The sequence below is a fragment of the Varanus komodoensis genome, unplaced genomic scaffold (genome assembly GCF_004798865.1).
Source record: "Varanus komodoensis strain SLA01 unplaced genomic scaffold, ASM479886v1 scaffold3, whole genome shotgun sequence".
Taxonomy (NCBI): domain Eukaryota; kingdom Metazoa; phylum Chordata; class Lepidosauria; order Squamata; family Varanidae; genus Varanus; species Varanus komodoensis.
The window spans coordinates 61565802-61578272 of NW_025335761.1; the positions used below are offsets into that span (position 1 = coordinate 61565802).

The following is a 12471-nucleotide window of genomic DNA, read 5'->3' on the forward strand; positions in this document are numbered from 1 at the left end:
CTCCCGCACCCTTGATCAATGGCGAATTACGATAGGTTGAGAACCTGGGGAGGTGGAGCCACCATTGCGTGTAGTGCACGCTCACAGGAGGCCGCCGAGTCATTGCAAGGACCGCGGGAGAGCAGTGCGCATGCGTGCGGCACGTACCAAAGACGCTTCTGTAAACCTGCTTCCTTAGTGCCCGGCTAGCTCAGTCGGTAGAGCATGGGACTCTTAATCCCAGGGTCGTGGGTTCGAGCCCCACGTTGGGCGCAAGCTTTTTGTTTTTTAACTTCCTGAAAAAGACAGTCCCAGGATCAGTTCCTCTTTACGTCGGAAAAGCCAAAAGCTGCCTTCGATGCGCGCTTAATTGGAAACAATTCCTGTTGCACTCATTGGATTGTGAACTCAATTTCACACCCCTGTTAGACTGGCCTCTTCCATTCCTCTGCTACATAGGTCAAACTTAGAGACCTGGGTCGGGGGAGGGGGAGGGGAAGGGGAGCAGTTGTGCCCTTCAACACGCAGGAGCTGCAAATAGCCTGCTGAGAGTGACTGCCCATCTCATCCCATCCCTTCATTGGAGCCTGTTAGGGACATGTTCTGTATGATCCTTAAAAGATCAGCAATTTCATACAGTATTTGAACTCTTAACTCTGGGCTGGATGGCATCAGGGCCCACTGAGTTAGTGGCATTCAGTTTATCATTGAGCTACCACTGAGTTTATCATTCAACTTTTGTCACCAACTTTTGGCTTCAGTTTCTGGAACTTCCTTCCTAAAAATATTTCTTCGGGCGTGGGAATCTAACATACATCTTTTGTACTTTAAACAGACAAGAATAATTGGTTTAGCATCTCCTTTTCATCTTTAACTCCTCTGTTATCTGACTGCTTCCAGATAATTTCCTGTTTCTGATGTATTTACATTTACATCTTTTGTTATTGTTGGTCTTAACCTTATTAGCAATAGGCTTCTCAGTTCTTGCCAACTAGAGTGAAATTAAAGCTTTTTCTTATGAAATGCTCTGATATTGTATGATGTGTGTTCCCACTTTGTCATCCCGTACCTTACAGTTCATACAAGTCAGCCTTCCCCAAACCTTCATCTGCTGCCCTCTGTTGTGTTGGATTGCAGCTTCCATCATTCCCAGCCAGCATGTGGGAAGCTCGTACAATTTATCTTTATTTTTATTTCTGTCCATTAATGAAATACCTACCTCCTTGGAAAGGTGGCTAGATGAATCACCAATTGGAATTAAGATTGCTGGGAGAAATATCAACAACCTCAGGTATGCAGATGATACCACTCTCATGGCAGAAAGTGAAGAGGAACTAAAGAGCCTCTTGATGCAGGTGAAGGAGGAGAGTGCAAAAGTTTGCTTGAAACTCAACATTAAGAAAACTATGATCATGGCATCCGGTCCTCTCACTTCCTGGCAAATAGATGGGGAAGAAATGGAGATAGTGACAGATTTTATTTTCCTGGGCTCCAAGATTACCACAGATGGGGACTGCAGTCAAGAAATTAAAAGACGCTTGCTCCTAGGGAGGAAAGCTATGGCAAATCTAGACAGCATACTAAAAAGCAGAGACATCACCCTGCCAACAAGAGTGTGTATAGTCAAGGCTATGGTTTTCCCAGTTGCAATGTATGGCTGTGAAAGTTGGACCATAAGGAAGGCTGAGCGCCGAAGGATTGAGGCCTTTGAATTGTGGTGCCGGAGGAGACTCCTGCAAGTCCCTTGGACCGCAAGGCGATCAAACTGGTCAGTCCTAGAGGAGATCAACCCTGACTGCTCTTTAGAAGGCCAGATAGTGAAGATGAAGCTCAAATACTTTGGCCACCTGATAAGAAGGAAAGACACCCTGGAGAAGAGCCTAATGCTGGGAACAATAGATGGCAAAAGAAGACGGGGACGGCAGAGGTTGAGGTGGCTGGATGGAGTCACTGAAGCAATCGGCGTGAGCTTAAGTGGACTCTGAGGGATGGTGGAGGACAGGAAGGCCTGGAGGAATGTTGTCCATGGGGTCACGATGGGTCGGACACGACTTCGCAACAAACAACAACAACAACAACAACCTCCTTGGTGCTACTTGGAAACAGGAAAAAACAGACCATCCCTACGTGCAGTCTTATAACAAACAACCACAAGTCAAAAGAATGAATCGGGAAGAGAACCGTAAACAACTGGACAGAACAAATCTAGAGTCACATGATGCTGGGACTGGAAATAAGTGGCTGTCTCGGCAGGTCTGTTGTGCAGTAGGGGCTACCCCTCTCCTTGCTTACCTGTGTGGAGTGCTCTGTCCTGGCTCTCCTTGCGCGCATTTCTGGTCGGTGGGTGCCTGTCCCTCGAACAAGCCACGCCAACCGGCTTCGGATGATACGGCAAGACTTGCTTGGGCAGTGTGCCTGACATGCTCTGCCATATAAACAACCTACCGTAGCTTGCACAAGGCGCAGTTTCCATCATCGTTGCCTGGGTGTGGCTGTGGAATCATCCGAACCCAGATGGCATGGCTTCTTGGAGGGGGAGACAACCTCCCAGTAACCCTCCCCTAGCCCAGGGGTTGTTGGAAGGCACTGCCCTCTGCTGGCAGGCCATGCCACTCAGGTCCAGGCGACATGACAAGCTGCAGCCAGACGGTAGTTATGAAAATCACTCTCACAATTCGACAAAGCGGCAGTGGATCATGTGGACCTGGGCATGGACTCTCTGCATGGAGTTGCTGCATTGGAGGTTTTATGCTGAAGCTGAGTGCTGATTGGCACCATATCCTATGCTCTCCTGGTGACATAGGGAAGACCATTAAAAAAATCTTCCCTTCTCTAAGTCTGGGTAAAGATGTATTGGGAAAATTTAGATAAATCCTGGCAGAAAAACGTTGCTTCTTTGTGCCATTGTGTTATAAAATCAAACCTAAATGAACTGTCAAGAATTTGCCAGACTGACCTATGAATAGAGCAATCAGTAATGTTTTCCATGCTATTGTTGCCAGTATTTCCGATCGGTTTAGAACATGGGTCCTCAAACTACGGCCCAGGGGCCGGATACAGCCCACCCTTCTCATTTATCCAGCCCGCCTCGGAGCTTTTGGACTCGCTTGGAAAAAATGATCTTTGGGGGTTTCTTTAGCTGATTTTTTCAAACTGTAGTCCAGCCCACAACAGTCTGAGGGACAGTGAACTGGCCCCGTTTAAAAAGTTTGTGGACCCCTGGTTTAGAACATCATGTCATGCCTAAAGACATCAGGATGCTATTGTACTCAGATTCTCTGGAAACTTGACACTCTGTATTGGTGTATGTGACTAGCAGGTTATAACGGTGTCTGTGCATGGGCTGTGATGTTGTGGTTGGCGGTGAGAACCACTAGCATGCAGTCGTAAGTAACCGCGGGGGTCCTGGGTGATCTTCCAAGAAAACTGCTGAGGTTCAAGGCGAAAGGGGCCTTTCGTGACTGAACCTGGTTATCCCTGCTGCGGCTGCTATCGAGGCTTTCCCAACAGATGCGCCATTGAGGGGGCAGGGTCATGGATTAAAGTACCATGTACCACGGCATAGGCAGGCTGCTTGGCTCTCTGCCATGGCTAGAACTCTCCCCCATCCCACCTAATCTGAAAGGTGCCCCAGTTATGATCGAACAACCAGGAACACTTTTTCAATCAATCAACATTCCCTTATGGGTGCAATTCTATGCATGTTTGTACAGGAAAAAAGGTCCTAGAGCAGGGGTCTCAAACTCGCGGCCCGCGGGCCAATTGCGGCCCATGGGACGATATTTTGTGGCCCCCACTTGATATCAAAGTTTAGTGATAGTGCGGCCCGCGTGTTTTTCTCACACGCACCTGCGTGAGTCGTTACCCTGGGTGCAACGTTCCCTCTAAGCTGTGCGCCGGGATGGGGGGGCACGGGGGAGGGCCCTGCGGCCTTCAAAGCGCCGGCAGCGCCCGGGCCAGCCTCCGGGAGTGACACGGGATGAGCGGCCCACCACCACCGCTGCCACCCAAGGCCGACCACCACAGTGGTGGTGGGTCGCTCATCCCACGTGCCCCTTACCTTCCCTGAGCTTTCCAGGATGTTCAAGCGGACCATGTGCCTTTTTGGGAGCACCTATCTCTGTGAAAAGCTCTTCTCCACCATGAACTTTAATAAGTCAAAGTTCAGGTCCGAACTTACTGATGAGCATCTTCAAGCCATCCTGAGGGTCTCAGTTGCTTCCTCCCTCAAGCCAAATGTGGCTCAGCTGTGTAAGAGGAAGCGCTGTCAGGTCTCTGGCAGAAAGGAGTAGGAGGAAATAAGAGAAGCCTATGTTCTGAAGAACCGTTCATGTTCTGAATTATTATTAGTAAAGATTGAGAAGACTGGATCAGTTGTATTTTTTTTGGAATACTTGAAATCCTTTTTTTGTGGAATACTCAAATACTTTTTTTGTGGAATAACCAGCCTCACCCAGACTCTACTTCCAGCGGCCCCCAGGTAAGTTGAGTTTGAGACCCCTGCCCTACTGCATGTGTAAGAATGCACCTTAAATCAATCACTCTAACCAGCTCTTTACTGATGTGTGTGTTTGGGGGATTCATATTGGGGTGGCTAAGAGGGGGGCACAGGATTGCAGCCTAAATTCTGCCACCTGAATTTCTTTAAGTACTGTAGGGCATTTCTTCATGAGGCATTTATGGTCCATTCATGATCCCTCACTCATGGAAGTCTGTGGGTCCTTTACAGCAATTGACATCTTTTTGAGGCTTCTTCAGTGTTTTCCAGTCATTTTCACTCCAGGCACAGACTCTCAGCCCAACCTGTCTCACAGGGTTGTTGTGGGAGAAGGATGTAAGCTGCCTTGAGCCCTTTGTAGGAAAAAGGCAGGATATAAATCGAAGATAAAAAAAAAAGAGGCAGGATAATATAACATGTTCCTGGAGTATGCCATTATTTACTATGCCATTATTATTTACTATAAGGACCTAAGACAAGCCCTGCTGGATCAGAGCAAAGGTCCAGCCATTCCAGCTCCCAGTACACACGGTGGCCAACCAGCTGCCCACAGGATCCGTCCAGGATGGGTACCAGACCTCCTCCTGCTCAAGCTCCTTCGCAACCCCCCTAGATTGGTGGCCATCCTCACTTCCCATGGCAGTGAATTCCACAGTTTACTAACTGCCATTCTCAACACATACACGGCTCTTTCCCCACCAGACCTAGTTGACCAGAAAATATCCAGACTCTGGGCATGCCCTGCTTCTACACCTCTTTAGTGTGCGATCCTATGGAGATGCATAGAGCCCTTTTTGACGGGGGATTCACGGCATCCTACGCAGACCAGGAGGACTGCAGAAAGAAGTCGACTCTGCCTGCCCCCTGCCCTGTAAAACCGCTGGAGAGCCAATGTTGGCTTCAGAGCCGGAGGGGACAAAGCTGATGATCCACCTGGATATCTTGCATCTCGGTGGCGCCTCCCTCCTCCGCTCCCACTCCTGCAGTGCCTCCTACATGCCTTTCCTGAGGTTGGTTTTGCAACCTGCGAAGACACCTGTGTGCTGCTGTCGCACTGGCTGTGCAGGAGGAGGGTGGGTGCTCCACATCCCGGTTCTGGTGTCAGCGGTCTTTTCCAGAGCCTGAGCAGGGGCAGCAAAAAAAGGGGCCACAGGCAGTTCTGGATTAAAGCAACCCGGAGGCCCTGGGAGGCCCAGACTTAATAGCAGCTGATCATGAGGAACAAAACCTCATTCTCTTCTTTATCTACTCAGTGAAAGCAGAACATCGCTGAAATTTTTGCATGAATAAAAAGATTGTTTATAAATGTATTGCCTTTAATAAGTTTACAAAAGTGTGGCATTAATGAAGACATTCACACAGAACATTCATAGGAGAATCATAGCAAAGTCAGAACAGTTTCTTTTGAGTTTTGTATCAATTATATCATTAAAATCAGTAAGTTGCAGTTTATTATTTTCTGTGCAGGGAAAACTGATTTTGGGACATTGTTGACCTTATTCCTTTTCTTTATCCCTTTTAATCTAGAAAATGGTATTTTACCTAGGTATGCTCCTGATTTTTATTGTTACAAACGAAATAACATTAATGGTGTTTTAAAAAAATTAGCAAGAGGCCAAGGCCTGCCTAGATTATGAGGCCCAGGGCTGCAGCTCACTCAGTCCATATGTAAATCCGGCACTGGCCATGGGATCATTCTGCCAACAGATGTTTTATGGTGAGCAAAGACAGAAGGAAATGGGCCCATTGACTTCCATTTATTTTCCATCTGCATCCCCTGCAGCTGTGGAGAAAACCTGGCGGAAACGACCAAGGGGTTGGTTGGTTATTGATTTATGTAAAAACTTTTTTAGACTGTCCCTTACCATAGTCTCCGGACGGTTTAACAGTAAGACAAAATAAAATAAAACACAGCATCCTAATCAAATTCTTAACCAGTCAACAATAAACCCCATATTGAAATAACAGTCAAACCTTAAAATATTGGGAAAATTAAAAGGTTTTAGCCAGGTGCCGAAAAGAATAAAGTGACAGATCCGATGTTAGCTGGCCACCCACATGATAGAAATGGGGTTCCTCTCCCCAGACCAGCTGCTTGCTCCTGCATTCCCCAAATCCACTCCATGGGAGTAGGAGCCACTTCCAGGCAGATCTGGGGGCTGCTCCTGCAGTGGGGAGGAGAGCAAAGGAAAAACCAGCACATGCAATGTTGGATTTAGCTCAGGCTCTGAAAGCGCGATATCCCCAGTAGCGCGAGAAACAGCCTGAGGTCCCTCTTGTAGCCTGCAGCGAAAGAGCAGGACCTGGGATCTCCACGGGCCATCCCTCCACATCAGTGATTCCCAACCCGGGATAGGAACCAGGGCATTAAGAGGTATGCAAACAAACAAACTGAATAATGGAGGAAGAGGCAACTTCTTCGTCAACAGTGTAAGATGAGACACTGTTTTCTCCTCCTATATTATTTATTTTATACTGATAATTTTAATTTTATATTATTATGTTCGTAACTCAGTGTATTTTTTGTATTTTTGTATTTAATGGTAATTTATTATGTTCTATTGTATTTCAATGTATTTTATTGTGTTGTAAGCCGCCCCGAGGCTTTGGCAAGGGGCGGCATAGAAATGTTATAATAATAATAATAATAATAATAATAATAATAATAATAATAAAAAGCTGTGCAATGGATTGGATGTTATGAGTGGCAGAGCAGCCTTTCTTCATTACAGAGTCTCAAGAAAAGCCCCAATCCCTAGCTTTGCTATTTTGGAGAAAGGCGGGGAGTTCCTCCCCAAGCGATGTGTGCGAGCACTCTCAGTGGCACGCCCCTCACAGGCTCAGCTCTCACTGTCCCCCACTTCATCGACATTCAAGGACTCCTGCGCCGCTACCGGTGTATATTAAGTGGGCACCTCGGTCAGTCCTGTGGGCTGCCAAGGGGTACACAAGGGCAAAACGGTGGGGAACCACTGCTCTAGCCCTTAACATCTGCCGTTCCTATTGCTGCCAGCAGGTGCTACTCATGGATCAGCAGGAGGAGTAAGGAGGAGGCCGGCTCTAACCACCGTGTGCTTGCACATCAGACACAACTCATTTGCCAGGTGTTACTCTTCCATTTGCATTGTCCAAATGTGTCCTTTGTTAGCACAGTGGAATTCAAAGAAGAAATGGAATCGACATGGCCAGATCATGCGAAACTTTTCTGCACTAACCAGTTCGTGATTTCTTTTACATGTGAACAGGTGTAGCTATGCTACTTCTTTGTAATGTTTTACAAAACATTGTGAGGAGCCTAAAGCAGCTTCCACAGTTCTCTTCCAATCCATTTTTCCTCACAACAACAGTGCTGTGAGTCAGGCTGAGAGTCTGTGACTGGCCTGAAGTGACCCAGGGAGCTTCATGACATCCACGAATCGAATAGGTAACGGCGAAAGATGCATCAACAGGGCAGAACGATTTCACTAGCGCTGAGCGAGGGTTCATGTTGCCCAAAACTGAAATGTTCTATGAGTGGTATTTGCATCATTCCAAAGGCTGAAGTGAATGGAAGTATTCTTTATATGGGATTATAATACCTGTGTAAGAAGAAACACATGTTCCCACGACATTTGGAGAACTGGGAGATCCCTACATAGGCACTGAGATACCAGTTTTCCTACTCTACTTGGTCTGTGCCCAACTCCAGCTTACAGTGTCCTGCAGTCTAAAGTTTATGCGTAAGTAAAAGAAACGTAGGGTCTGACCCCCTTAAGCTCGAGTTGATGAGTCACTGCGACTAACATTAATCAACACTGAAGCCATCAGTCACACCTTATTTCTATCTCTCACTCCATTCTCACTCGTTCTAACTCTCCTCCATCCATCCGTCCTTCGAATATTTCCTTTATGAACTGCTGATGAGCTGGGCTCCTTGTTTGGGACAGGAAGGGTCTGCATTTTTAAAAAATATGCGGCCAGACGCAAAATGTGCAGTCTGGGGAAGGAGTGTGGGCAAAGGATGTGCAGCTCAAAAATCAAAGTCAGACTAAAGTAGCATTCTGTTGGTGATTTAAAAAGCGGCCAATAACAGTGAGGAAAGTACTGTTGTTGGCCAGGCTCCTCCAGAAGGCCAGTCTCAGTTCTGGCAGAGTCATTACCCTTCTCCTGCCAAAGGTGGACTCCATCACAACTCACAACAGAGCACACCCCAGTGTTTCGAAGATGAAGGCACTCGTGCTTCAGCATGAGGGAACCCTTTCCTGGGCAGCAAAGGACTGATGTGCTAAGGGAGCAGGATGTTAAAAGATACTTAATATGACATTCTTGACAGGGCCCCAATGAAAGCAAAGTCACATAGAAAATTTGTGTCTAAGAGCATTCTCACAGCACATCAGCCACAGCCTGGCTGCCACCGCTAAAAGGCTTTCCTGAAGCTACTTAAAGATTTTCCCCAGTGCAGCAAGATGACACTGCAGGACAAATTTACTGAGGCTAGAGAAGAGAGGAATATTTTATCCTAATTTATCACTGTCATGAGAAGTCAACCCCGTCTTGATTTCAAAGAGGTATTTGGGGAAGTCTTAGCTCTTGGAAGATAGCCTCCTTACATAGGACCAGTCAAAAGTCAGCATGGATGGGACTCTTTCCTCCCCGGGGGCAGCTTACTATAAGGTTATCTTGGCCAACACACTGGACGCCTGCAGCATCCCACTGTCATAGAAGTCACTTCTAAAACAAGGACACTGTTTTCAAGAACAAAAGGTTTTGGGAGATAGCTAAAAATAGTTGCCTTAGTCCCAAGTTTTTGACTTACCAGAAGCTGGAAGAGTTAAGTTTGAAGCAGAGCGCAGATAGCTAAAAACAGTTGCCTGACTTCCCTAGTAAGCCCAAAACTTAGTCCTACGTTTTTGGCTTCCCAGAAGCTGGAAGAGTTAAGTTTGAAGGAGTGAGCAAAACTCCCCATGTGCTTGGTGGTTTCTTTATGGAGGGAAACAGGCGGTAGTGGGGTCCCTATTTCTTTACGAGCTGACTTCAGTTTTCCAGGTTCGGATGTAGCCTTTATCAAAAGAAGTGTGAGCTGATGACAGATTTATTGTAGCTGTGTGATTGTGCTTCTGGTTTCTGTTCTCTGATTTGCATTTTCTTCTTTTGCTCTCTCACTCCAGTGTTGGAGTTGCCTCTTCCTGCGACACTGTTCCTCATAAATGCATTCAATTTTCCGACTGCAGAAGTTCCCAATATGGTTCCCAGAGGAGCTGTGGCACCTGTGGGACCTCCAGCGGCTGTGGGTACCACCAGGATGGTGCCCAAGGGCAACTGCAAACACATATTTTAAACATTTCATACACAGATGGGTATGGAATGCATGCATCTTCCGAGCAGTTGTACTGTAGCTTCAATGAAAGCAGCCCACTTTTCTAAATAAGCGTCAATTTGAAGGTGGATTATATGCCAAACATTCAAATATGGAATGTGTTGTATGGTGTTCAATCCATTTCTTTAAAGGAGGTGTTTGTCTTTTTATGCTGTATTATCAGTTTCTTACCTATCAAAAGGGCACAAGGGATATTTTACATGAAACAGGAAAATATCAGGAGCACATACATCAGTGAATATTAAAGACTATTTCAGTATAAAGTTTGTATTTAGGAAACCTGCTAAATGAGATTTCTCCAGTAAGTTTCTGATACAAATTAAACATGTTCTTATACAAACTGAAAACTATCGGAAGGGACCCCATGCGAATTAGGAATTTGGATAGGAAATTGATCTGAAATACTAACCTTGTATTGGACTAGGATTAGGGAGATCTTGGGCCAGTTAGTTTTTCCCAGCCAATCCCACCTCCTGGGAGCACTGTGGGAATAAAATGGGAACGGGGGCCAAATGCTCTGTCTTGAGTTCCATGGAAAAAGGCATGGTATAATGTCATAGATGCATTTCAAGTCAATTTATCTATATTGTATTTACACAATGGCATAAAGTGAGAGGCTGCTATTGCCCCCTTGTTATGCGGGTTGGGGAACCAACAGAAGTCAAAACATTAGGTACATGTTTAAAGCCACTTGGCAGTCAAGGTCTGATTTGAAGCAAAAGTTTCCTAGCTCATTATTCATGCCAGGCCCAGGTGCATAAGGCACCAATCTGAAAATAATTTTCATGTTGAGATACACATACACGCACACACACATGCACACACTAATAACTGCTAGGACTGATTTAATTTACATTTCACTGGAATCACATAATTGCAGATTAATTTCACAGATTATCTTGCATACTGGCTCAGATTGTCCCAAAGTTTTGTGAAAAGGGTATCCCCCCTCCCTGCTCACTGTCAAGTGCGAACGAATATATTGTGGGGGGAGGTTGGTGTATCAGATGGGAATGGAAGAGTTAACCCCTGTCTCTCCTGCTGCAATGCCCCTTGACCCCCCCCCCCCCGCCCAGCAATTGAGCTAAAAGAATAAAAAATAAAACTGTTTGTTGGCACCAGTGGACACTCTGGATCTGGGGGCAAGAACTGGGGCTTAGGAGAACCTGTTCTGGGCTAGCAGTTGCCCAGGTGCCCGCTGCCCACAGCTGTGCTTCTCAGGCAAAACCAGCAATGCTGATACAATGCGAAGACCTCCACCGTGGGGGGCAGCAGATGACCAGGGAACTGGTATCCCCAAGCGACACTTTAACAAAATATAGTAACTTTGGTAAGGTTTATATGAAGATATGGGGGAGGCTGAGACAGAGGATTATGAAATTATATACCTGGGGAAATGCTGGATGTTTCTGTATTCCAACATGCCCTGATTTGCATCCTTAGGCAGTCCAAGGTGACCAGTGATGAGCAGGAGGGTCCTTTCCTTCATGCTCTCCTTTGGGGGCTTCCAGCAGGAATCTGCAAGCCTCTTCTTATGAGGGAGGAAATCAAGATGGCATGTACCCAATTATAATTCCGGAAAGTGCTGCCTATCTCTCTCTGCTCTAACAGGAACCTGAAAAATAGGGCACCTGGTCACATCTAGCAGCTCTGCTTGCATTCAGTTTGCACTGGAAGAGGCTGCTTTCAGGCTTCATGCTTGGTCCCACTTTTGTCAATTAACAGTTATTTTTAGACTGTATTTAAGGTGGAACATTTTAGGTGACTGATGGGGGCTCACTTGACTGGCAAAGTAATTGTATTTATTTGCTTTGTACAATGCCTTCCCACCAAAATACCAAGAAAAATGGAAAATGTTATTTTTTCTCTCACATTGTGGGGCTGAAATACCAGCACTTCTGAAAGGTAACGGAAAAGAACGCCAAAGCAGAGAAGCAGTGCACACTCAAGACATGCCTGGCTTCAGAAACCACAAATGACCCATGGTTTGCTACAGGTTTATTTACTGTGGGTTGTTCACCCTGAATTGTTGTCTTGGCTGGACTCAGATACTAACCCATGTTACAACAGCAGTCCACAATTCAATGACAACCACCTCTCAGTCTTGGAGGATGGGTAGTTGTGTTGAACCCACAACATATTCAAGGATTTCCTCATGGTCACCTAGGGGGACCAGGATCATGGGTGGGTAGGCTGATGAAGAAAGGGGTGCTTCTGAGGGCGTGAAGGGCCCTGTCTCCATCTCCACTGCCCTTCTTACGAGATCCACCAGTATGGCCAGGTGTGGGTATGGCAGTGCCCTCCACATACACACAGAGGCACTCTCTCCCCGGGGCCACCTCGCACGGCCGGAGCGCCGATGAAGGAGCAGGGCGGGGTGCCTCTGAGGGCGTGCAGAGGGCCCTGCCCCCCTCTCCCCCTGCCCCCCCCGCCGCCACGAGGCGAGGGGGGGCCGCCCGCCCGCGGGGAAGCAGCGCGACCGCGCCGGATCGGGCCGACGCCGCGGACGTGCCGCCGCCGCTCCGCCCCAAGGCCCGCCGCGTGAGGAGGAGCCGTCGCCGCCTGGTCCTCACTGCGCCGCCGCCGCGCCTTCCTTTTCCTGGCCAGCCGCCGGCCGCGGGTCCTTCTTCCCTCAGGT

At 47.2% G+C, this 12471-nt stretch overlaps 1 protein-coding gene and 1 non-coding gene across 7 annotated transcripts in view; both read left to right on the top strand.

Moving 5' to 3' along the window:
- Window positions 1-179: 179 nt before the first annotated feature.
- Window positions 180-252, top strand: TRNAK-CUU. Its single transcript has one exon. It is a non-coding gene; the product is annotated as a tRNA-Lys (tRNA).
- Window positions 253-12371: 12119 nt separating this feature from the next.
- KTN1 (kinectin 1) overlaps window positions 12372-12471 on the top strand; it is a 109044-nt gene continuing 108944 nt past the window's right edge. For 4 of the 6 annotated variants that reach the window (XM_044437261.1, XM_044437267.1, XM_044437268.1 and 1 more), the window contains exon 1: window positions 12372-12469. The gene's annotated coding sequence lies outside the window, so the exon portion shown is untranslated. The remainder of the gene's footprint in view (window positions 12470-12471) is intronic. The other 2 variants (XM_044437262.1, XM_044437264.1) reach the window with 1 other exon arrangement.